The 26900-nt window shown below is 42.6% G+C and overlaps 1 long non-coding RNA gene across 1 annotated transcript in view; it reads left to right on the top strand.

Annotated features, from left to right (window-relative positions):
* LOC144533549 (uncharacterized) overlaps positions 1-25898 on the top strand; it is a 66799-nt gene extending 40901 nt beyond the window's left edge. The window contains exons 2-4 of the long non-coding RNA XR_013503445.1: positions 20988-21194; positions 22274-22407; positions 25403-25898. This is a non-coding gene — a long non-coding RNA (uncharacterized LOC144533549). The remainder of the gene's footprint in view (positions 1-20987; positions 21195-22273; positions 22408-25402) is intronic.
* Positions 25899-26900: the final 1002 nt, after the last annotated feature.

Genomic DNA, 26900 nt, shown 5'->3' with positions numbered 1-26900 from the left:
TATCATGGTTGCCAACATGGCACTGGTCACCAGCCTCATGTGTAAATAAGACAGCTATATTGGTGTTGGTAGGTATTAGGCATTTATTTGTGGCAGCCCTGCATAGTATCAATATTTACTATCACATATTGATTATATATATTTTTTTACTATTTAAAATGGGTAAAGTCGTATTTCAGTGTAAAGCTGCGTACAGCACATTGATTCTCTCAGCCCATCCTTCATCTTAGATTTACTGTTTGCTGAGAAACGTCTCATGGAAGTGATATTTTTTCATTGTATAAACAAACGAAATGTGTTAAAGCAAGTTATTATTGTTGTTTACAATGTCATATTAAGCTGAGACAGATTTCATGATTTCATATTCTGGCTGCAAGGCTGCCGCCAGAGCTGATCGTGGGCCACTCTAAAGGACTTACGTATTTCAGTAACACACCTATGTTTTGTATGTATTAGCCTAGAAGCAGAGAAATGCGCCGTTTAAACAAGGTCCTGCATGCTATTGTAGGCCTTCGAGAAGCTTTTTAATCCATCATAAATAATTATGAATTCAAACATCAAGGTCTCCGCATCGCTTGAACCTAGCATCATTGTGTGTTTTTAGCATGATAGCTAAAACCAGGGCCTTTCCAAAGAGTGCTTCATTGAGATCGTGGCCTTTCCAGAAGCTTAGTAATCCGGCCTGGAACTTCAGAGACTTCTGGAGACTTTGCACAATAATTCCAGAGCGATAAATCCACAATTTAGCGGTTATTTGTTCATCTTTTTGTATAAAAGAGCGATCATTTACTGTTAGCTACTGCCATCTTAGCTTCTGACGTCAGACTGTTGGCTGTGTCGACCAATCATATGAAGTCATGGCAGGAGACAGGCAGCCTGCTCAGCCAATAGATAACCCTAACATTGTACAGGCAGGTCATTCAGGCAGCCCTGGATGTGTAAATTAGTTTGATTTGGCAGGCTGCAAATGCATTCGAGATGACACTTGAAAGCGTGTCAGTTACAGTGTTTATTTTTGTTTCCCCTGATTGCCAAGAATTGGGAGAACAATTTCAAAAAAGACAAAAGTCTTACACATTATTGTTCTGTGTGATTTCAATACATTTCTGTGAGATTCTATTTTCGTTTAGTTTTTTATTTTGTATTTATAGTTGTATACAATGTATACATTTGTGTGACATCCCTGCAGCCTACATATCTTGATAGCCCAGGTTGTCTTGAAAAAAATGATGTCTACGGGGTTGAGGTTATACAAGCATTATTACACAAGGAAACAAGGTGACACAAAGATTGTAAAAAAAAAAATGGCTTAGACCGCAAAGGATTTAGTAGCCTAAATCTGACAACATGCAGGACCCAGGACACAAACCTTTGTCTCCAGTGTCAGCCTGATCTGTCCCTTGTGCAGTATAAGAATGTCACACTTCCTGGTTTTTAATATATGTCGCCACAGAAAGTAATCTGGGCAGCAAGTACAGTTCATCCAAATCAAATGAGTACTAACTTAATGTATTTTAGGCAACCCGGTCTCACGCCAGTTTGTGAAATGGTCACGTTATTTTGATTTATTGATTTGTGTACAGGTCACGATTTTCTCATTTATTTCATGTACAGGTCACGATTTTCTAACGTGACCATTTCACAAACTGCTATGACGCTGGGCTGCTCTGGGGGATGCAACAACGGGGAAATGAAACGCCACACGCCGGCCACAACAACGGGATGGTTGTGGTTAGGAAAAGAAGAACGGGGAAAGGAACCGTCACACGCAGGAGACGCCAACAACAACGGGACGGTTGTGGTTAGGAAGAGAATAACGCGGAAAGGAACTGCAACACGCGCGACGCGATCTCCGGTCTCCGGTGTGTTGTTTGACCCGTCCACCACCCCGACCAACCTCCCTGCGCAGATTTTCGCCTTATCAATAGTACTCGCTACCGTAATCGTTCTGTGATCACGAAATATGCTTCCCATTGAAATACATTACTTTAAAATTCGTGCTCACCACACGAAAATAACGACATTAACGTGTTCAGTACACGAATCAATAGATTCCATAACGTGACCATTTCACGAACTGCCATAAGACTGGGCTGATTTTAGGGGACACGGTTGACATTGCAACATGGAAATAGCCTGGTAAATACAAAGTTTCTTTCTACCATAGTTCCCTATTAAGGTGTTTTCAAATGTGGAAATATGATGTACTCTAGATATCATATTGACAGGATCATCATCGACCTTGTTTGCTGTGATAAATGTGATTTGTGCCATTATTGCAGCATGTCTTCAGCTCAACCCCCAAAATAGTAAAACCAGATAATGAAACGGGAAGGTCTCGGAGCCAAAGACTCTTTTCAGTCCCGGAACAGGAAAGCCATTTTATGGCACAGACACACTTGTCTGCAATGATGAAGAGTGTCCTTGTAATCCCAACTCTTAATTACACCACAGCATAAATGAGATGTATCATTGTGTTTGAACAACAAGTGAAGCATTCTCAGACATAACCACACACACACACATAGTGATATGTGTGGCACTGTTCATCACTGTTGTCTCAAGCACAGAACACACTCACCAGAGGACTGCACTAACATAGACCTACTTAAGCACTAGTCCAGAGACACAATAGCAGGCACTTATCATCAAACAGTGTGGTACATGTTGCTGTTTGTATGTCATAAATACTATGAAATACTTATAAAATAATGTGTAAAATGCCCTCAGTAATTAGGAGCTCCAAATGTATTCTCACTTCATCCTGTTCCTTATTTATTGAGTTGTCAAATATTGATGCATGAAGAACTCTACTGCCCCCTTACTTTAATTGACGTACTCAATGTTAAGAAGCTCCCTGTGGCACATAGTGGCCCAGAGCTTCTTCTCCTGTCTCCCGCATTCACTTTCTTGGGAGTGTGTAAAGGGGGCAGGAATAGGAGTTTCAGGGAACAAAGTTCAAATTAGATATTAGTCAAGTTATTGGTTGCATTTGCAAGTTTTAACACATAGACATAATTCAGACAATGCACAGGCAGAAATCCCTTGAAATAAAATCCAGAGTCATCTTTATCCAAGACCGAGACCGAGTACAAATGCGAACGATTCCAGCCTTGAGACCAATCTTGAGTACTACAACACTGCTGGCTAGTCCACACAGCATTCCAGGATGGGAGAAAAACGTGCTCTGGTTTATTGGCATTTCTTTAAACCAATCACAATTGTATTGGGCAGCGCTAAGCCCCGGACACAATGATGGTGCCTCTGCTAAATAGACTCAGGAAGGAACTTGTTTTGGTGGAACGTTTGTACGTTCAAAAGTAGTTTTAGTCGTGCAACAGAAAACTCCGATTGGACAGATAGTCTAGCTAGCTGTCTGGATTTACCCTGCAGCGATCTGAGGAGCAGTTAACCATAGTCCTCAGAAATCCACTGGAGTTGAGAACGCCAACACAAAGAAAGAGGAAGGTGTGGCACATCCGGCCTAAAAGAGAGGGACATCTGGCGGAATATCTGGCAGCACCTGAACAATCCCGGAAGTGGAACATCGTTGATATAGACTACTCAGTCAGTGACAGGCCACTCAGGACCATGTGGGAGATGACCCATGCAGGGGCGTGGATTACGCTGGCCTTGTTGTTCTCTCCTGTCCTGATAAATACACTTTAATATCCTCCTCCCGTAATGGAGATGAGAAAGTGCTGAAGGAGAGAGAGAGAGAGAGCGAGAGAGAGAGAGAGAGAGAGAGAGAGAGAGAGAGAGAGAGACAGAGAGAGAGAGAGAGAGAGAGAGAGAGAGAGACAGAGAGAGAGAGAGAGAGAGAGAGAGAGAGAGAGAGAGAGAGAGAGAGAGACTGGCTGAGGAATAGTGGTGAGGATAAGTGGGAAGGGGAGGGTTTCCAAGGCAACTGGTTACTCAGCGCCAAGCTCACCATAGAAATACACTCATGTTACATCAGCCTTATTACTCCGTCGCTCCCATCCCCCATCATATCAGAGAGCTGTTTTACTTAGCAAGAATTAAATTGGTCATTACAACCTTTAATACTTTAATAAACCTCATGTCTTTACAGAAAAGCTACAGACTCATCTAACACTCCCCACTTTGAATGAACCACGGCTCCAGCATTAACCCAAAGGATCCAGCTTGTTCATTTTTTTTTTCCAAGCTTTGAATTGACAGGAAAAACTTGGCATCTGAGACTGAACAAATTCTAAGCGTCCCTCACTCAACATTCGTTTTTAAAGGAGCTGCATTTGTGGTATTCTTTGCTTTGAAGAACAGCCACCTGCAAGGACTGCTTTGCTTGCAAGGGCTGAATAGTATTCAGGTTACCATGGAAACTTCAGGAGCAAAACTGAAATAAAGGGAGTGAGCGCAGTGGCCCTTTACTGGGTGACAAGGGAGTGATACTCTCTTTGTAGAGGAGAGGAATGTGAAAGGAAGCCTCATCAGTATTCTGGTGCATTAACCAACCCAAAGATATCCTATGCATAACGACAGTCGCCCAAGGCTACTTTAGAGGTAGAGGGATCCTCTGCTTTCCCCTTTGCTCCATTTAAAACTTCAACACTCCATCTCAAGTTATATTTCCAATAGCGCTCTTCCTGAACAATTAGTAGATAATTCAAACGGCTAGGGCCAGTGTTGTTTATGGTTGCAATGGCGCCATGCTAAGCTAAATGCTAAAAAGGGAAAGTTGCAGATTGTCAAGCCTTCTGAAGCAAATCATGTAACGGGAGTTTTACCAGCGGATAAACACGGACCTCCGGGTACTGGAGACATTCATCTGCATGTACAGCAGAACAGAAAATTGGGAAACTTTCCTTTAAGTTACCAGCTAACGCAAGCAGTAGCTAGCTAGCTTGGTTGGTTAAATTTTTCTAAACGAATCTAGTTGTAGTCTTGCAATTTGTGACCCTGCAAGATCCCCAGTCTTTACAACAGTCTTTAACAATAAATGTGAGATGGTGTCAGACTTTAGTCTTTTCATAGTCCGTTCAAAGTCTTCTAGTGTATCCTTAGGTATAATTGGAACATTATCATGGACTCAGACCAGTGCCATTCATAGCTGGATATGAGTCACCTTCGTCTGAGTCCTATAGAAAGCCAGTAGGAGTGATCTGATTGGACGAGGAGCGCCATCACTTGGGTTTCACTGTTGGCACACATGCAGAACACTCAAGTGTCAAAACATGTTGTAATGCCAAGAACCCCTGCTTGTTGATGTAATTAGCGACAATAATACAATATTGTTTACTATGCAGATGGGAAATTGCTGAAATTATGAAGATTAACATAATTTCATTAGCATAAGAAAGCATATTTCAGATGGCTTTTACCAGCCAGAGGCAGCGAATGGATCCTGTTATGACCCTCATTTCAGTATTTTTATTTTAGTTCATTCCGGGTACATTTTATTGCATTTATTTAGGAACCTAAAAATAAGGTTATTGTCCACAGAGCTCCAGAGATACTATGAAAATGTTTAAAAATAAAAAAAACGGCCAAAATCCACAGAGCTACCTATAGTTTAGACATCGTGGACAAAGTCAGTGAGTGAGTATGTAGTTCTGCTTGAGAAGTCGGCCCTTAATGTTGCCCAGGACATATTTGCGTACACTGCTAAAAGAATGTGGCCATATGCTGCCCGGACCACCTCCGAATGTGGTCTGAACAATAGGATCTCCATGAGTCCTGGGTTTCCTTCACACCTGTACTTAGAGCTGTCCACTTGTGATTGGATCACCCAGGACCAGGTCTGAACAGCACCTAACAGGCATTAACTTGCATTATTCCAAGATGATAATCCACATTGCTAGCCTTGTAGTCACAAAATAACCACACACTGCCGTCTCGTTTTCAATTCTTCTTCTAGTCTTCATGAACATGACGGCATCATCTCATCACTGCGAAGAACATATCTATGTGCAGCTCTTGATGATTGTGTAATATTAAATAGTCTACATTAGCTATGTTTGCTGTACTGTATTGAAGTTTGTTGACTTTGACGTTGGATTATTGAGAGTAAAAGGGATACTGTTAATGGTCGAGATGTTGTTGACATTTGTCACTGTGATTTTCCAAAGCTGTGAGCGCCACCACAGAAATCTCAGAGACAGATATCGTAAACCTATCTGCAAGGCGGTTAGGTAAAATTACCCTTCTGGGGAAACTTTGCCAATATTCAACCAACTTTGTATCATAATAATGTAGGTAGTATGAACTATGTTAAACTTCTCGCCGTCTTACTAGTGGCAAGACCCCCCTACTAACAGGCCAGTTGACGCATCCTGCGTTTTCTGAGGGCTGGATACAGCGTTGGAGGCAGAGCCCTGTTCATTCCTATGAGAGTTGCTCAGTGGAAAAAAGCCATCATGGAGCCAAAAGTTACCCGGATGATCGGCGGCCCATAGAGCAGGCGCACTAGAAACCTCTGCCAGCTGAGCCGGCTACTTCTGGTTTAGCGCTCCACTAAGTTGCATGGGGATTAAATGATTTAATAACCTAACCTAACCCTAACCCTAACCCTGCTCTTCTAGACTTTCCAAATGTTATCAACTAGTCCAAATGGATCAAATCCTGATAGTGAAACGTGTCATTTCGCTGGGGTTGTGACACTCAAACAAAATGCATCCACTGATTTACAGACGTGTCTAACACCATGTAAGTCTGTGGGAAAAAATATTTTTGGGCCAGAGAGCAAGACCAGCACGAGCATTTATTAGGCCAGTGTGGCGCATTTCATTTCTGGTATTTTTCTGGTTTTCTACCTTTTGAGTGAAATGGAATACCAGAGCCCTTTTCCTCTGTTTTCTTTGGCGCTATCTTTGTAGCACCAATTAAAAAAAAATGTGTGCCGTTCTACTGCATAGACAGCCCAGTTTTATGGAACAACCCTCCTTTCAGCATTAAAATACTTTAGCATAAGTAGTTTAAGCATTTTAACATATCTGCTCTTAACACAGAGAGCCTGTCAGCTTTCTTTTTTCACAGCTACTCACAAGTAGAAAAATGTCCGTGTCAATTCTGGACTGTGTATCAGTGGACCTTACAGAGGAAGGGCAGCATGGTATTACCTCATCCCTAATCGCATTATTCAAATGACTCCTCCTTTCTCTAAACATCAAGCAGCGTAGACCACCGTGTTCTCCTCTTCACTGTACACCACAGGCTTTGCTGATGCTACTGTAGAAAAAGAATATTCATTTTCACGTTCCTCCCTCTGACATCGGTGTGCTTCAGCTAAACAAAAGTGGATCTGAGTTTTTCTGCAGATATGGTAACATGTAATAAGCCAAAGTAAACAGGCTGGAACTGGAGCCACTTGAAGACAGCAATTGTCCAGGTCTGGAGGCGGGTCAGGTGACATCTGTGTTGTAAACCACTGAAAGTTCCCCAGTGTGCAAGGTTCTTTATTTTCCTTCCCTATTTGATTTCTTAAACTGCACATGAGAATAACAGTGAGGCAAATAAACAAAAAAAAGAAGTGCAGGTTTTGAGTTGGGAAGTAAATAATCTACTTCCTTGGGTCGACTCCAGCCGGGGTACACACAGCCTTGGGGAGGGAGCCAACTGTGGAGAGAAAGGAACTTCCATCCCGGTGATAACAACATACAGATGCCTCACATTCCAAATATTTTCAGTGTGCCGTAATAAATGGCTGCATTGACGTCAGGGCCGCCACACACGCACTTATCTCCTCCTCTATACCGACAACTGGAAGTACGCTGTCCTGATGTTGCACTTCAAGACCTCGTCCTCCTGGCCGCTCTCCTTCCTCTGCAATTTCACTTCACCCTTCTGTCACAGCTCATGGTTGACCCACAGGGGGTAAGTGGGTGACCCCTCTACTTTCTCTGGACACAATAGCCTTTGATACCCGACGGTGGGAAAGACAGCAAAAAGGGGGCTCGTTGCACATTCAGCTGAATTTGGTAAGCCAGGGCCGGAGCGCTAGCAGCCCTTAAATGGATGCTGCCATTGATGTTTAAATCAATTTGGGATGGTGACAGCGTAGCAAAACTCCAGACTGTAACAATTGCAGATTACAACAGTAGTATTCCCCTCCCCCAATATACCCCCTCCCCCACACACACACACACCCACCTCCTCACCTCCTCCTCCTCTGCCAAACCCCCACTTCTTGCACTGCCCTTTTAGATGAAGTGTGGGGACTTCAGAAGGGTTTAGAGGGGTGGGGTTGGATGGGTCGCAGGGGGACTTTTCACAGGCTGGAGGGTTTAGAGTGACAAAAGGGAAAGATCTCCAGTAAAAGTGAAGAGGGCGAGAAGAGAATAGACACATTCGGTTCAGCCGAACACACAATGCTGTTTTACTCTTTTCTGCGATAGAAAAAAAAAAAGGCCGGTGCGAAACATTACTCAGTGATGAGAGAGAGCTGTGCCACTTAGCTACTCTCTGTCCTCCTCCTCCTTCTTGCGCTTTCCTTCCCCTTCTCGCTGCTGCACACACGCATTCATGCATGCATACCGGCACAAATACACAAACACACACACACACACACACACACACACACAGAATGTGTATATTTTCCTGTAGGTGATTTGATGGGTGGGGGTGGGGGTCAGTAAGGTTTAAATCCCAGCCAGGGACTTTTAGTGCTGGATGGGTGGTCCTACATTCATAGTTTGGGTTGTGACACAGCAGGTTTGCAAGGATTTTTTGTGGTGAGGTAGTGTCACCAGGGCTACACAGAAAAGGCTCAAGGCTGCCCTCTTCAGATAAAAAACAAATGGGAGTTCTTCATCATCATCATCATCATCAATGACCATCTCAGCGTTGTTCTAGCCTCTACTATGCTGTGTGTGGTGTTGGAGAGGAGACAAAATGGTGGGGGTGAAAAATCCACAAACGACCTTAAATATTATAACAATTTACAAAAACGTAGAAAGAATTCCCAATGCCGATGCAGAAACACACCATCATGCTACAAAGAAGCAAGATGGCTGTGTGTGTGTGTGTGTGTGTGTGTGTGTGTGTGTGTGTGTGTGTGTGTGTGTGTGTGTGTGTGTGTGTGTGTGTGTAGGGGCTGACAGATGCACTAGAAGCCAGAGGTGGTCCTTGGTTGCCATAGCGACTGTGTGGGCTGAAGGAGCTGTGAGCATATTGAGCATGCAGAAAACTGGTCCCCTGAGATCTCTGAGTGGATTTAAGATGGCTGTCAAAGAGAGATCTGACTGGGCTTTCATTTGATGTGATGACAACATGAGGAGACATAACACAGGAGGATTATAACTTCATATTATTTGGATTTCGGAGGCCTGTGCAGACAGTTGCAAGAGATGAAGCCCAGTTGCCTTTTTAATAAAAGAAGACGTTTGAATGCAGCTTCCTTTCATGTACAGTGGGCTTTTATTTCACTGCCCCTCAGCAGAAACACAGCTGAACTCCTCCTGTTGAACGCTGCCTTCGCCCAGACCCCCCCGTTGCCGTGGTTACACTAACTGTGTGACACAGCATAGAAAGCGGATGATATTTTTTCCAGATGTTCTCTTTTTGTTACAGACAGGAAATGAAAAGCAAATATCTCAAACGTGCCGGTTGTCAAAACTTAAATTTGATTCAGAATGAGCAAAAAAACAATTGAGAATTGTTTTGACAACTCATGTAGCAGCTTAGCTCTATTAGCTCTATTCTCTGTCTGTCCGTGCCCCTGTTCTTCTTTGTGTGGGTATGTATGTGTGTTTCCGTTTGTGAAATTCCCTTCCAATGCTAGCTAGCTACAGCTACATTCTACAATTATATATCAAAATTAAGACTCTACCTTATCCAACAGTGCCTAAAATATGCGCAGCGGTATCATAACTCATTTACTGTAAGAAGGTGAAGTGGTTACTGTAAAGTTACAACAGAAACTCCAATTCTGAACCAACCTAAACACTAGCAGCTGGTACATTTCTTTCTTTGATTGAATTGAAATTAGAGTTTAGATTCTCTGCCCGAGCCCGAGCCCGAACCCGAACCGGGCCCGACCCGACATTTTTACACCATTATGATGGGGCGGGGCCGGGCTCTTAAACAAGCATTTGTGTTTTTTTAATCATTACTTTATTAGCCTTATTTGATGGGGAGCAAGCTCTGCCTCTCCAGCTTCTCCTGTAGCTCTGGGTGGATGTCCTGCACTGTCTTGAGTGTCAGGTAAACTGGGCTACATCACGTCTCCCCCCCCCCCTCTGCAGCACTGTGGTCGGCCAATTAGGTGATGGAGACCAGAAAGTCTCCTATATGGTTCCAGGGCTTTGATTATGTTGCTGCCTTGATCTGTTACCCACACTATTCAGCTGAGGGAGCTATGGGTCGAGGTTTGTTTTTCATTTTTTTGTGTTCATTTGTGATCCGTTCCATTCTGAATAAACTAACAGCGCAGTTTACATGCTTCGTCCTTGTTGCATTACCGGTATTTATTAAGATAATTCTAAACAGATTTCTGTATTTCAAACAACTCTGAATTGTAGTTGAGAACGTCAGTTATAACGGTCCACGTATTAAAAAATGGTTAGGGTCGGGCTTGATTTTTTTGGGCCCGATCTAAGCTCTAATTGAAATGTGCAATTCCCTGATGGAGAGATAGTGTTATTGATCTCTGGCCATGTACTGTAAAGCATGTGCTATCTACAGGAGTGAATGGACACTATAAACTTTCATAGATGACTGTCGGTGAAGGTAAAAGAAAATGTGTGTGTGTGTGTGTGTGTGTGTGTGTGTGTGTGTGTGTGTGGGGTGGGGGGCAGAGCAATAACCTCTATGTTAGCAGAGGCTGACTCCTCCATTCAGGGCCATAGTTACACATCAAACAGCCCGTACATATTGTTATACTTATGAATTCATTAAGCCTCTTTTCAAACGTACCACCTCCACACCACTTCACATGTTCCCCAGGACTGTTTCCATCCCATCAGAGGGGTAAATGTGTGTGTTTTTTCTTTCAGAGCAGGACCGTGAACAGATGTGCCAAGTATTGTACAGTAGTCTTAGCTGGAGTCTGAATATTTTTCTTTTGGCCCTTTGAAAATCTGTATGTGGTGTTCTTTGGTTGAAATCGGGCCCCGCTAGGCTTTAGAATGCCATGAATGAGGTCCCTTGTGGCATAAACGAGATAAGTCTGGGAGAACTCCACTTTGAACTTACGAGAGCTTGAGAGTAGCAGAATGACAACAGACAACAGAATGCTGAATGCAGAATGATGCAAGAACGTCTCAGAGTGTTTTTACTGAGGCCAATCTTCCAATGCTTTTAAGTTATTGCAATTAGAAATTTCTATTTTGACATCTGAAAAGTTTCCACTCGCAAGATTAACACCGCACCAAAACAATTGGTTTTCCCCGACATTCATTGTGTGCCAACCAAGGCCACCTGGCTCTACCTCCCCTGAGTTCCAGTCTGCTGCAAGTGGCCATTTTTTATTGCATAAAAGAACCATGAAAGGAGCCTTTCATCTGCAGGGCCTGTCTTTAACATGAAAAAGTTGCATTGACACTTCCGTGCATTGCAAAAACAGCTGTTAAGTCTTTTGAAAGGAGCCTCTTTTAATCGTCTCAAAGCTCTCACACAAAACCGCACTTCCCCTTTTACAGAGAGAGAGAAACCTATTGAGTAGAATCCTTTTGTTTCTTCAGTTTGTTTGCCTGTTGAGGGGAGCAGAGTACAATCTTTAAAAGCTTCATGCAAACCCTTTACTGCTTATTATCACTACAATGTAGATTGATAGAATTAGGATATAGTTCTCAAATTCGTAACTTGTCAGTGTGTCTGTTTTGTGGGTAAAAGAGGGATTACTGCCCGTCCGGTGGTTTTCTGTCCAGGATTAAGACTCCCCCTTTCTTCTGTTCCTACTGTATCTGTAGTATCTCTCTGGATTCCATTCCATTCACCAAAGGTATGACCCGCAGGGCAAAGTTAACATCGCCTCAGCTCTTGGAGGTGTATACATTTACGAAGCCATTGTTCATGGATCATGTATCGTGTTAAGTGCCATGGGCCAGAGTCTGTTTGGCTTTTTAACTTTGGCGTTGTGTTACATAGATACAAAACCAGCTCAGCAGTTAGACAAGTTTTGGTTACCTTTTAGCTTGTCTTGCCTTGCTGTGGTATGGCACGTGGCGACGGACGGAACAAAACCGGAACGCAGCCGGAACGCAGCACAGACTGGCCCAGTGGAAAATGGCTGTGAAACATTTAGGGTGAAGGAATGGGGTGCAAATCCTAGTCTTCTACATGAAAGTCCAATCCACCACCTGATCTCCAAACCCTCAAGGCATCAGTGTGCTCATCAGTCACTGGGCTGGGCTTTTTTGACAAATCAGTTTTTAAATGTGGTTATGTAAGCAAAGTCCAGTCCAACTCCACTTCCAGAATTGCAACCGACATTTCCTCTTTGAGAGTTTCAATTGCTCATAAGTAAAGAAACAAAGTAACGTGCAATGGTGCTAATACTTCCACAACAAACCACATTATTCTGTGTTCAAACTGACAAAGACTCATTGTTTTATTGTTTCTATTACACAAAATAAATATGTGGACCTGGGTTCCCACTAACAGTTACATAAAGGGCTACATCCCAAGTATTAAGGCCACAAAACTGTCCATGATTTAATTAAGCAAAGGAACAACTCTCCTCTGCACTTGGCAGCACTTGATAGCCCATAGACACAGCTCATTAGCAAAAGAAATCTCCATGACATTGCAGAAAAATGTGCTTTCATAAGCCCAAGGGCAATGTTCCTTTTGACTGCTCTCACAGTTCCTCTGTCCAGCCTTTCTGTTCCTCTCTGGTCTCATGACAAATATCACATCTGCATACCCATAGTTCCTGGTTCGGCTTCTTTTATTGTGTGCACTATGGCCGCTGGACCGCAACATTTGCAGAATGCACTTTTTCCAGTCATCTAACCTAAAGTCTCGTCCAGACATACAATCAAATTCCTAACAGTTTTGAGCATCATAGTTGTTGCCAAAATGCTACAACACCGCACAGATGTAGGATATAGAAGATTTAGGTGTGATCAAGCTGGTGATATCAGATGTCAGAAGACCACAGACATGTTTTTCCCTTTTTATGTTGTTAAGGGGGAAGCATGGTCACCCCCTTGCATTCATGATAGAATAACAACTAAAACTATAGAACATAGAATGATAGAACGGCTCTTTAGCTTTCATTGGTGCATTTCTCTTTTCAATAGCAGTATACACACTGCAGTATTACAGTATTACACCCCTGTAAGAACAAGAGCATGTCCATGTGAAAATAGCCTTATTTCCCAACACAAGGTCCCAACAAGTCCTCCAAACCATGGGATGACATAGGTCATTTGATCCTACCCTCTGATACAACCCACAGGAGCGTTTCATAAATTAGCGCGCCTAGCGGTGGGAGAAAATATGCCCCACAGAGCGTATCATATCTAAACCAGAGAACGTAAAGGTCATGGTTTGAAACAAGACATTAACGTTTGGTTAGGGTTAGGCACCAAAACAGCTTGGTTTAGAAAAAGATTGTGGTTTGGGCTAAAATCAGACATTACTTTACTTACGGTTATGCACATCCCGCAGAATGAGATGTAGCTCTGTTTGTTCCATCCCAAGTAAAAAAAACTTTCATTTTCAAACTGCACATGAACCCCAGACTCCTGGGTAAAAGTCCTGTGTTTATTTGACCCTGCCATCCCATTAACCTGCCTTCTTACATGGAATTTGGCGCTCCTACACTTCATCACCTTACTTCCTGCTTTGCTCTGCTGTCATAACTACTACGGCCACTAGAGGGCGCCGCCATTATAAACGTAAAGTCATAATTGATGCTTGAACGACTTACACTCCATTGAGAAAGGCCATGAGATGTGGTTGAAATGTGGCTCTGATTATCTTTTACAATGTATTGACTGTTGTCAGGACATTTAAAGGTGTTGTTGTCAAGCCTAAAGGAATCCAATGTGTTAAGAGAGATGATAATGATGATAAACAGTGTCAGAAGACACTGATACTATTTTCTTAGGAAGCTGCAGAGATAATTGTGTTTGGACCTAAACCCAGACTGATACTTGTTTGGATTGGACTCTGAAAGGGTTTCTCAGTTAGAGAGGACCGGAGTTTTAGCAAGGTGTTCAAGAAGCTTTTCAAACATGGTAGAAAGACAGAGAGAGATAACAGTTCATTGGCTTCCTCCTACCACAGTTGTAGTTCTGCAGGCTAGTCGGTCCTGGGGCCTCCCTGTTTCCTGGCCCAGGCAGCGAGGGAACTCTAGGCTGCCTGGGCAGAAAGAAAGCACTCGCCCACTGTGAAATATCTGCAAAGTATTAGTATTGCCCTTCCACAATGACAGAGGCCCGCACACAATGCAGGGAAGTTGTGCACAGCAGCGCTAAATGACACATCCGGGGCAGGCCAAAAGATCACATCGTCCCATTGTCCGCTATCATTGTGTGGCTGGGGGGTGCTCTCAGGGGAAGAGAGGCTATGTGTCCCCTTTGTCTTTATCTCTGGGAGACTGTGGTCCAGGCTGCGCCTGTGGAGCAGTTAAAAGAGCTCGACAGTTACAAGAAACTGTCTCCCAGACTCTAGTCAGCCCCTGCCAGGGCTTCTAGTTTCACTTTTCTTTTGAATCTGAGCCAACCTGAACTACCACTTCATCTCATCCCCTCATCCTGAGCTGTATTGTACAGCAGATTCTTCCCAGGGCCCCAGAGACATTATATACTGTAATCAAATAGCTATATTGCCCTTTGGCCTCAGGTCAGGTTGTGATCATGCTCTAACAGTTCTGCCACTGCTGGAATTTATAATGCATTTCTTATCATTGTACAATTAAACTTACATAGCACATATTGATCTGCAAGTCAGAGCCCAAAGACAAGAGGAATCACCATCCTACTTTCCAATCCATGTGTGCAATATTTAGCCACATGCTGTTCTGTGTACTCAGGATCCGGTTCAACAAGTACATTAATGTGTCAATTTTTTTTAAAAGTGGGAAAGTTACGCCAGTTCTTTCTATGAGCATGGTTTGACATGCTATGGGTTGCGTGTGCGTTTGTGTGGAATGTGTTTAAGCTTTGTTTACACGTGGTAAAGTTCTTAGTGTAACTGGAATATTAACAGGAAGTACATTAAAAAATAAACTTCTCTGGGGCGGCCTCTAGCTCACCCAGTAAGAGCGTTCACCCCATGTTGGCTGAGTCCTGCAGGGGGTCCCCTAATACTGTATCTGAAGTCTCTTTTATATAGACCTTAGTGGTCCCCTAATACTGTATCTGAAGTCTCTTTTATATAGGCCTTAGTGGTCCCCTAATACTGTATCTGAAGTCTCTTTTATATAGGCCTTAGTGGTCCCCTAATACTGTATCTGAAGTCTCTTTTATATAGACCTTAGTGGTCCCCTAATACTGTATCTGAAGTCTCTTTTATATAGGCCTTAGTGGTCCCCTAATACTGTATCTGAAGTCTCTTTTATATAGGTCTTAGTGGTCCCCTAATACTGTATCTGAAGTCTCTTTTATATAGGCCTTAGTGGTCCCCCTAATACTGTATCTGAAGTCTCTTTTATATAGGCCTTAGTGGTCCCCCTAATGCTGTATCTGAAGTCTCTTTTATATAGGCCTTAGTGGTCCCCCTAATACTGTATCTGAAGTCTCTTTATATAGACCTTAGTGGTCCCCCTAATACTGTATCTGAAGTCTCTTTTATATAGACCTTAGTGGTCCCCTAATACTGTATCTGAAGTCTCTTTTATATAGGCCTTAGTGGTCCCCTAATACTGTATCTGAAGTCTCTTTTATATAGACCTTAGTGGTCCCCTAATACTGTATCTGAAGTCTCTTTTATATAGACCTTAGTAGTCCCCTAATACTGTATCTGAAGTCTCTTTTATATAGACCTTAGTGGTCCCCTAATACTGTATCTGAAGTCTCTTTTATATAGGCCTTAGTGGTCCCCTAATACTGTATCTGAAGTCTCTTTTATATAGGCCTTAGTGGGTCCCCTAATACTGTATCTGAAGTCTCTTTTATATAGGCCTTAGTGGGTCCCCTAATACTGTATCTGAAGTCTCTTTTATATAGGCCTTAGTGGTCCCCTAATACTGTATCTGAAGTCTCTTTTATATAGGCCTTAGTGGGTCCCCTAATACTGTATCTGAAGTCTCTTTTATATAGGTCTTAGTGGTCCCCTAATACTGTATCTGAAGTCTCTTTTATATAGGCCTTAGTGGTCCCCCTAATACTGTATCTGAAGTCTCTTTTATATAGGCCTTAGTGGTCCCCTAATACTGTATCTGAAGTCTCTTTTATATAGGCCTTAGTGGTCCCCTAATACTGTATCTGAAGTCTCTTTTATATAGGCCTTAGTGGTCCCCTAATACTGTATCTGAAGTCTCTTTTATATAGGCCTTAGTGGTCCCCTAATACTGTATCTGAAGTCTCTTTTATATAGACCTTAGTGGTCCCCTAATACTGTATCTGAAGTCTCTTTTATATAGGCCTTAGTGGTCCCCTAATACTGTATCTGAAGTCTCTTTTATATAGGCCTTAGTGGTCCCCTAATACTGTATCTGAAGTCTCTTTTATATAGGCCTTAGTGGTCCCCTAATACTGTATCTGAAGTCTCTTTTATATAGGCCTTAGTGGTCCCCTAATACTGTATCTGAAGTCTCTTTTATATAGGCCTTAGTGGTCCCCTAATACTGTATCTGAAGTCTCTTTTATATAGGCCTTAGTGGTCCCCTAATACTGTATCTGAAGTCTCTTTTATATAGGCCTTAGTGGTCCCCTAATACTGTATCTGAAGTCTCTTTTATATAGACCTTAGTGGTCCCCTAATACTGTATCTGAAGTCTCTTTTATATAGGCCTTAGTGGTCCCCTAATACTGTATCTGAAGTCTCTTTTATATAGGTCTTAGTGGTCCCTAATACTGTATCTGAAGTCTCTTTTATATAGACCTTAGTGGTCCCCTAATACTGTATCTGAAGTCTCTTTTATATAGGCCTTAGTGGTCCCCTAATACTGTATCTGAAGTCTCTTTTATATAGGCCTTAGTGGTCCCTTAATACTGTATCTGAAGTATCTTTTATATAGGCCTTAGTGGTCCCCTAATACTGTATCTGAAGTCTCTTTTATATAGGCCTTAGTGGTCCCCTAATACTGTATCTGAAGTATCTTTTATATAGACCTTAGTGGTCCCCTAATACTGTATCTGAAGTATCTTTTATATAGGTCTTAGTGGTCCCCTAATACTGTATCTGAAGTCTCTTTTATATAGACCTTAGTGGTCCCCTAATACTGTATCTGAAGTCTCTTTCCCGAAATTCAGCCTTGGTGCAGAATTACAGCCACTAGAGCCAGTCCTACAGTGAGCTTTCCTTAGGATGTGCCATTTCTGTGTCTGTAGCTTTAAATGCTATTGAGGAGGAGAGAGGGGGGTGCAAGGTGGAGGGTGGGGGTGTGGCCTTGACCAACTGCCATGCTTCGCTTGTTTGCAAGCCATGATGTCTCTCTCTCTTTCTCTTGGGCAAACCAGAGAAAGGGGAGGTAACCTTTCCTCTTATAACGTCATAAAGGGAAGATTCCAGATCGGCCCATCTGAGCTTTCATTTTCTCAAAGGCAGAGCAGGATACCCAGGGCTAGGTTTACACCTATCACCATTTCTAGCCACTGGGGGACCATAGGCAGGCTGGGGGAACTCATATTAATGTTAAAAAACCTCATGAAGTGACATTTTCATGCCACGGGACCTTTAAGAACAGATCAGAGCTTAGTGTGCACCTGAGAGAGTGTGATGGTGGATGCGCTCAGCGCAATCAGAGGTAAGTTTCAGTTTGTCTCTGAATAAATGCTGCAGCTCCTCAAAACCCAAGTAAATTTCCTATGTTCCTTGCTTCGTAGCAAAAATCAAAAAGAGCCGCGGTACCATGGGGAGAGCAGGAGTCAGCTGGAAAAAAACTCCAAAAAAGTCTGACGCCAGAGAGAGGATACGAGAGGATGGGGAAGCCCATCTACAAACCAATCAGTTACTACTATTGGGAGGCATCGCTCACGTATGTGATGACGACAGGACGTAGTTATGTCATGTATAGTTCGTTAGTGCACTTGCACAACTTCAGTAACCCAAACTAACCAAACATTAAACATTGTTACATCGAACATTAAAAGTAATGTTAGGCTTCACTGTTGGCCTCCTGACTCATTTTAGAAAAGACAGAGAGAAAATTATTGTTTATTAATTAGCGGCCTATTTGTGATTTGTTTTTAAATTTACACAACATTGATGACAGGCTTATTGGCCTGTAGGTGAGGTAGCCCCTAAGGTAGCCATCCACAGATACAGTTAAGCTGAAGGATTCACTGTGCTACATGTACTGTATGTTTAACATTAAAATATATGAATGTCAACAATTATTTTAATATATTGTATGCACCCAAAAAGCTATGTGTGAAGGCTTTAGGCCACCGTGCACGTCATTATAGTCCCAGTTTATATGCAACTTAATTTCAAAACATATGTAGTCGGGGTCACTGCTCTGTCTCTCTTTCAGCTAAGGGGTCCTTGGCCTTGAAGAGCCCTCTTCTAAAACACAAATTAATACCAATCAAACACTCAACAGATGATTTACTGTAGAAGGCCCCCAACTGTTGTAACGCCCCCCAGTTTGGGAACTACTGCACCAGAGAAAAAGCATTATGGCCAGTGAAATCAAAAGAGTGTATCCCCTTAGAAACGTGAATATGTGTTTAGAAATAGTCATGGGAATCTTTCTTTTAGATTGTTGGATATCTTGTCTTGACATTTTGTCTTGTCTGGTTTTAGTGAAGCCCACAGACTGTCCAAAATACAAAGGGTTCATTCTTTTCATCATCTAAATGTCACAACAGGCTATATTGTTAGATATTATATTAGTATAGTGGAAATTTTGCCTCTCTTGATGTTGGTGCTATAGAGGAATTGTCAGGGGGTCATAAACACATCAGAAATCATCCTCTGGGCATCATGACAATGCATAGCACACTCAATAAAAAGTCTAACCATTTGAGAGAGCAAACCGTTGGTCATTGAGAAATGTTGACCTGTCGGTTGCACTACAGGAAAGGTCAGCAGAATGATTAGCAGTCATCCTCTGGGGACCATGTATATCCATATCAAATTACATGACAATCTGGCCAGTAGTAGTCAACATAAGAGGCACTGGACTATGTTGCCAAACAGACAGATCATGTATCTCGCATTGCCAGACCTTCCTCCACAGCGCTGCTGATGAAGATCTGCCTAGTCCACACAGCATTCCGGGATGGGAGAAAAACTCTGCTCTGGTTTATTGCCATTTCTTTAAACCAATCATAATCGTGTTGAGTGGCGCTAAGCACCAGACGGAGCCACGGTGCCTCTGCAGAATAGCCTCGGGAAGGAACTTGTTTTGGTGGAACATGTGAACGTTCAAAGGTTGTTTTAGTCGTGCAACAGAAAACTCCGACTGGTTTTTACCCTGCAGAGATCTGAGGAGCAGTTAACCATAGTCCTCACAAATCCACCAGAGTTTAAAAAAGAAATCAGAAGGTAAGGGAAAAGAGTGACATCTGGATATATTTTTAGGGTAAAGTCACCAGCTGGGAAGAAATTTAGACTGTCATGTCGAGAATATGTCTCTGTAAAAGTGCAGGAGTTTCATCAGTTGTGTTACTTCCCCCCTGGTCCCTGATAGCGGCTGATAAGGGCTGCTTAAAACCAGCATTTGCTGTGGCCAAGTATTAAGCATTAACTTCCTGGTTTATCAACCTTTTAACCACACAGCTTGGCGCTGCAATCTGAGCTGTGTGGTCACAGGGTCAGAGCCCTGTGCTGGCCAGCCTGAGTTGGAGACTAGCCAGAGCGGAGTCCAGCCAAACAACGTGGCCGGCTGGGTGCAGCAGAAAGATCATTCCTTGCCTGTTTTGAATCAAACCCCAATATGGGCAAAGTTCTCCTGCTCTCTGACAGGTCTTCAGGTCAAAGTCATTGTAGTGACACAGATGAATGGTGCTGTCGGTCATGCACCTGTGTAAGCAATGACGCTGTAATCAGAGAGCTCTAGAAAAACAGGGAATACACTCATCAGCACGTTTTCACAATGAGTGAGCTATCAGGTAAGCCGTGCTGTGATCTGTCTCAGTTATTGCCTTCATCACTTTTATCCCTGTTTGACTCACATTCAGTTCCAAGGGGATTATTGTCTTCAATGCACTAAAGATAAAATCATTAATACTGGACTAGTCTCGCATTGCCAGACCAGCAGGTGGCGAAGCCCTAAGATCAAATTCCATTCGCAAGTTTGTCTTGTTAAAAGATTCTTACCACTTTAAAGTCTCTAGCCACAACACAGCACACCAGGAGTAATTGTCAGGAGTTGAGTTTTCATTACAACAAAATTATGACTGGTGTGTTATCTGCATGCCAAAAATAATCAGCGCAAACTGGGCCAAACTGCCTCCTAAGTTAATATATGACCGGGTGCTGACAAATGTAAGGCTATTTTTTGAAGGGAGTCCGATGCAGTCACTGCACATAAAACACACCGGGCTTACTTCACTTACAGCTAACTTCAGGGAGAACAATGAGGGTAAAACGCATCACCAATCTGTTTCAAGCGAATATTCTATCGCACATAAAAAAATAACAGCCATTGAACACCAAGTATGTTTGTCTGCTACCGACAACATGATCTTCACCTGTTAAACTTACTTTACCAGATAGTATCCTCCAATCATTACAGACATGTCAACTAACGACGCAAAAAAAAAAAAAGATATGTAATGTTATTTTAAAGAAACGTGAAACACTGATGTATGAAACTGCCAGGACACCTTTTGGTTTTAAGCCATTTCTTGTATTAAATCTTCAAATTTATTTCTGCTGTCTCCTCGTCTGTACTCTGTATTTTGGGTCCAAGCCTGCTGTTTCCTCAACCAGCCCCTGTGTTTCCATCCCCAACCTTCCACTCGCAGAGGCAGAGGTCTTCTCGGGTGGTCTGTGACTGACAGCATCCTGCTGGCCCACGGCTAGACTCCACAACCATCCAGGCCACACCAGCAATAATAACAGGAGGGATAGTGATCCTCTCCCAGGCCGTGTTTTCCTTCCACTGAGAGGATCTTCAAACATAGCCCTCACAGCTGTCACAACAGGGGGGATTCAGGAGAGTTCAGACTGAGGTAAATGGACAGTATAAGCTGATATCACAGTGACTTTGAGCAAGGTGAGACTGTACTTCCCATAAATACATCAGTATGCTGTTTGTTGAAAAGTTTTAAACAGCATATTAACATTTGTAATTTTAAGGTGTAGTGCGTAGTTTCTGATGAGGAATTCTAAGTAATGACAACAAAACTGTTGGCACGTCCATATGATACAAGCCTTCCGTGATTACGCACAGACCCACAGGAAAGTTGCCGGATGACACCATGTTATAAACATAGCCATACTGAGAAATCCAGAGAGAGTTGTGTGGCGCTGATAGTCTTAATTAGCTTTGTAGCAACTCATTTAGCAATGGATTGAATGTAACGGATGTTCATTAATATCAAAAAGTTACGCACTAAAGCTTTAACCATGGAGGTGGTGGAGAAAATGCCATACGGGTCAATTTGGGGGGACTGCCCATTTCTCCGACGCTCCATTGTTGTCCTCTCAATAACCCGAAATATTTCCTTTGGTCCTACAGCCCACTAGTCTGACGTCCCTTTGGTGGCGAAATTACAAATCCCACTATGGCCACGCCAAGACCCGCCCTACAAAGCAGCTCGATTGGTTGGGGTTAGGCATTTGACCTTGAGTGGTTAAGGTTAGGATAGCCAATTGGTCAGGGGATAGGACCTGTACAAATGGGGTTACGTTACCTTGCGTAAGCATGGACTCCTGGCCAATACATGCTATTGAAGGGCGGGTCTTGGCGTGGCCATAGTGGGATTCGTAGGACCAAAGGGAATTTTTCGGGTTATTGAGAGGTCGGAACAATGGAGCGTCGGAGAAATGACATGGCACCCAATTTGGAAGGCACTGACGAACAAAGTTATCCCTCCAGAACGACAACATTGCCGTACAAAACGACCCTTTGGGTTTCTCTCAAAACTCAAACTCAGTGATGTGATGCAGGTTTTCTGCTGAAGAGAACATACTGTTTAACTGCTGCTACATACTGTACGTCAAGCAGTGAACTGTCTGCAAACAAGCTTTTTATTGAACCGTTTGAGGGGAGGACTGCGGAGGAATGATAAATTGTCATCTCTTACAGTTTCAGGACGAGCCCAGGAAGGAGAGAATAATTGCTCTCTGGTGATTCTAGCATCAGAGCCCAGACAGCCGGGAAGTGTGTCTCCTGGGAGACAGCAGCTCATACCATCGAATCCAGCTGGAAGTCTCTGTGCTGTAAGTCAATGATGACCACTTCTCACTTTCTAACATCTGACTTGGCCAGAAAAGAGAGATGTGAAACCGCTGCTTCAATAAAATACAGCCATTTTTCTTTCTGTTTGGATTATGAATGTAGAGACTATCTCCACAGCACTGCGGAGGAAGGTCTGGCTAGTCCACACAGCATTCCCGGGTAGGAGAAAAACGTGCTTTAGTTTATTCGCATTTCTTTAAACCAATCACAATCACCCTGGGTGGCGTTAGGAGCGGACGAAATAAGGGAGCCTCTGCAGAATAGCCTCAGGAAGGAACTTGTTTTGGTGGAACATGTGTACGTTCAAAAGTAGTTTTAGTCGTGCAACAGAAACCTCAGATTGGACAGATAGTCTAGCCAGCTGTCTGGATTTACCCTGCAGAGATCTGAGGAGCAGACCTGAACAATCCCCTAAATGAATCGTCGTCAATATACACTAATGTAGAAATAGCTACATATCCTCCTATTTCCTCTTCTTCTACAGAAAATGTACTTTTGTAGTCCCTGTAGCCTTATCATCATTAACAACATCTATACCACCACTTACATCAGTGTGTTACTGATAGAGACCAGGTGCTGTGTTCTTACATTAATCATTAAACAGGCAAGCCCACATTCCCTAGAGAGTGAATGATTGATGGCTACATTTCCTATCACCAACACAGGGACATGAACCCAGGGAGTTATGGGAAATTTTGAGGGGAAGACAGGGACTGAACATCCATTAGGATTTCCCAGGACCAGCCTTGAGGACAGTCAGTACGCATGTACAGTAAAATATCATGCATGTGGTTTTGGCCACCTCCAGCGTGATGTATCGTAAAACATATATTTTCCCTCGCTTCTCCCTCCAGCTGTGAAAATATTTTCTCTGTCAAACATCTGTTGGAGGAATGTGGGGACAGAGCCGAGCCACTTCCTGTCAGTAAAGTTGCCGAGTGGTACATTCACCAGCCCCCCCCACCCCCTCCCCCCACGAACACAGTCATACTGAGAAATCCAGAGAGAGTTGTGTGGAGCTGAGGTAGAGTGTTGATCTTATGTGTATACTCTTAAACGCTTATGTGTATTTCTTTTGTGTGCGGGCAGTGCATTTTAGTTTTTTATTTATTCTACTTATTTCTGTTTTATCTTTTTGTGCAGCACTTTGGAAACCTTGTGTTTGTTAAAATTGTGCTATATAAATAAAGTGGATTGGATTGGATTGGATAGTCTTAATTAGCATTAGGTAAAGTGTGCAGATGTTCTGTTCTGCTGTACACGCAGATGAATGTCTCCAGTACCCGGAGGTCTGTGTTTATCTGCCTGTTAAATCTCCCGTTGGATGACTCGCTTCAGAATGTTTGAAAATGGGCAACTTTCCCTCTTTAGCGTTTAGCTTAGCACGGCGCCATAGCAACCATAAATAACACTCTCTAGCCGTTGGCTGCTTCCTGTTTGGTGCTGGAGAGAGCACACCCATTGGTTGTTGACAACTTCACTACCAAGACTTATAACTTACAATAATATCAAACACATTTGATTTTGTCAAGATGGGAAAAAGGTTTACGACCATCTTAGACCGAACGATTAAGATGACGGGAGCGCCCCAACTCTAGCAAGACTCTAAGGATTTCATTCCAATATTGGAAATAAGTCTGCAAGAGTGGAATCGCTTGAAAAGTTGTTTGGTGTAAGGCAGGCATAATGCATTCATTTCTAAACTACTAGCTAACCGAACCAATCAGCATCCAGTGCAGAGCTACTGGCAGCTACAGGGGTTGTTTAGTGTTCGTTCAAAACAACAATGGCGGGCGTGGTAGACAGATGGTTCATCCAATCACCTGCCACCTTTTTTGAAAGTGCCTGCCCTTTTCCAAACAGTTTCCAAAGAAGGCTTCTCAAATGCTTCTATGGGGGGAAAAAACAACATCTGGTCTGTCAGGTTATAACCACTCAGCTCTTTGTAGCTTTTTTAGCCTCTTAAAACTCAACGCTCATTAACCTTGTTATAAGCAACAGCAGGCAGGTGTTTTCAGAAGAAAAGAAAAAAACTCTTTGAAAAAGTTAGCGATTAGCTCGGGAACATAGTGGAACATCAGGCAGGTAAACAGTAACATATTTTTGGTCGGGATGTGAAACACCCAAAACAGAAATAGAAAAAACATGGGACACATGACCAGAAATGTCTCCTGGTTGTGTAAACGGGCAATGAATTCTCCATATATTTCAAGAATGTGTTTTTGAGCTAGTTCCACTTCCTCCAAATGCAAAAGTGGAAAAAATATTAACCCGTAAGTATAACCTTGAGCTGCCATAAATTCCTGTAGACCTCCAAAAACTGTATTAACGTAATATGTTTGTGTTGGTGGGTTCCACTCAATTGAAAAGAAAAAGTAAATTATAGGCATTTACTGTAAAATGTCTGTATGTTTTCATATGAATAATTAGCTGACATGTTGAAAGGGTAATTGCTCATGTCATTGAGGCAAGCCAAATAGAACAGCACCCTACTGTCTTCTTCATCCTCATCTTCTTCACATAATACTTTTGATAGAAACATTTATTTCTTTTGGTTTTATTTCATTTACAGTTTACAAAGTCAAAGTACCCGGTGCGAGTTTTTCATGCATTCTTGGCAGCAACTTTCCATGCCAGTCCATGCCAGTCTACTTCATGCAATTCAGGGGCATCCAGCTCCACTCACCGCCTCTCGAAAACTCATTAAAATATTTTAATCTGACTGTTGTCAATCTAAAATGAAGACAGAGTCAGAAACTGCACAGCCTATTTCTAGCAGAAAAAAGTTTCAGAAACGTTTTGGTGAACTATTTTCTTAAAATAAGCAAACATTTCCAAACGAGCCGCCATGGGTGTGGTTGTGTTTATTAGTGCTTTAGAACGTAACTGCCGTGCAACAATCAGAAAATACCGTGTATTCCTCTGATTCACTGCTTCTTTCGGCTCTCCCTCTTTTCATTCTCTTTCACTCTCTAGCTTGCTCGACCACCACTCTCTGGATCCGTCAAAACCACACAAAAAATCCGAGAGCACGAAGATTTGCAAGCAAACAGAAGCATCCTGAGTGCAAGGAGAAGGGCCAACGCTGAGAGCAGGAAATATGTCCAAGCAACAACATATCTGAGTCCAAGCAGAAAGTTTGAGCAGAAGCTGAGCAAATCCAAGCGTGAGCAGTGGCTATTTGAGTGTGAGAGCAAGGTTTTGAGGGAAATTATTCCAAAATCAGAACATGAAATCAATGACAAATGCTTGAATAAAGATAGGAACAAAACTCTATAGAGGGACCCCTTTTTAAAATGGGCACGCCAGTTTTTCCCTCACTAAAATGTAGCTAACTAGACATAGTTAGTACCAATGGATTACTTAGGTCTTCTAGTTTCATATACAGACATAGATCGATTCTTGGATTTTATTAATTGATTTTGGATCATTCAAACAAAAATGTATTTAAATCGGAATATCCATTTTTTAAACCCAGCCCTATATGTATGTATGTATGTATGTATGTATGTATGTACGTATGTATGTATTTATCCTATATAATAAAAAAATCTTTACATTAGGTAACATTAACTGTAATGTCTTCCTCGTTATTTTCACATAATGCTTTTGATAGAAACATGTATTTCTTCTAGATGTATTTCATTTTTTTGGGTGAAAACTTTTAAAAGAGTTTAGCTACAAAGGTGCAAGTGTTTTATTCATTTTCCTAAGCAAAGGTCCATCATTAGCTCAGAGGTTATCATCTCAAAACCACTGGCCTCATCCTTGGCCCAACATTTGTTGTCTGAGTGACCTCCAAGTTCAGGCTGGCCAGGAAGCAGATGGGCAGGGGTCTGAGATATCGCCACATGCTGTGGTCAGTTGTGATTGGCCACGTTCCTGTGTGGCTGGACGATGACAGAGTGTGTTATCAGAGCAGAGTGTGAGGGGCCCGCTGTTTGGCTTTGGCTGCGCCGGGGCCTGACAGGAGCAGCTGGGCCGCTGCACAGGGTTCCCATTATTCATGTGGGGTCCTGGCATTAGCACTCCTGCACACTGCTGCACCAACTGCCACTTACTGTACAATCAAGTCTGTGGAAGGACACAGCGAAGGAGAAGACAGGGGTGGATGCGAGGGTTTCTTGCTAAGAATCCTGAAAGACGGCCATGATACTGTCCTGTGAAAAGTAATTATGCTGTATCACTGAATGCACTGGGCGTGGGTTTTTCAGATTCCACACAAAGATACTCTTTTTGTCAATAATGTGGTTTGGAAAGTTGCTGCAAATGCCCTGAGAGAGGCAGATGCTATGGATGGCGTTGTTGGTTGCAGTTTGATCCATCCATGCAACACTTTCATCCACAGCAAGAAATCTCAGCCAATAAGTCATAACATGAGGTATTACTTTACCCAATTCCTTTCATCTAGTGTCATTTTGAAGTGGTTTGTTGATAAATGATAAGGTTTCTTTTCCAATAAGTTTGCTATGGA

This window comes from Sander vitreus, chromosome 18 (assembly GCF_031162955.1).
Source record: "Sander vitreus isolate 19-12246 chromosome 18, sanVit1, whole genome shotgun sequence".
Lineage (NCBI taxonomy): Eukaryota > Metazoa > Chordata > Actinopteri > Perciformes > Percidae > Sander > Sander vitreus.
The sequence above is the reverse complement of the archived record's forward strand: the minus strand, read 5'-3'. Positions and strand labels throughout refer to the sequence as shown.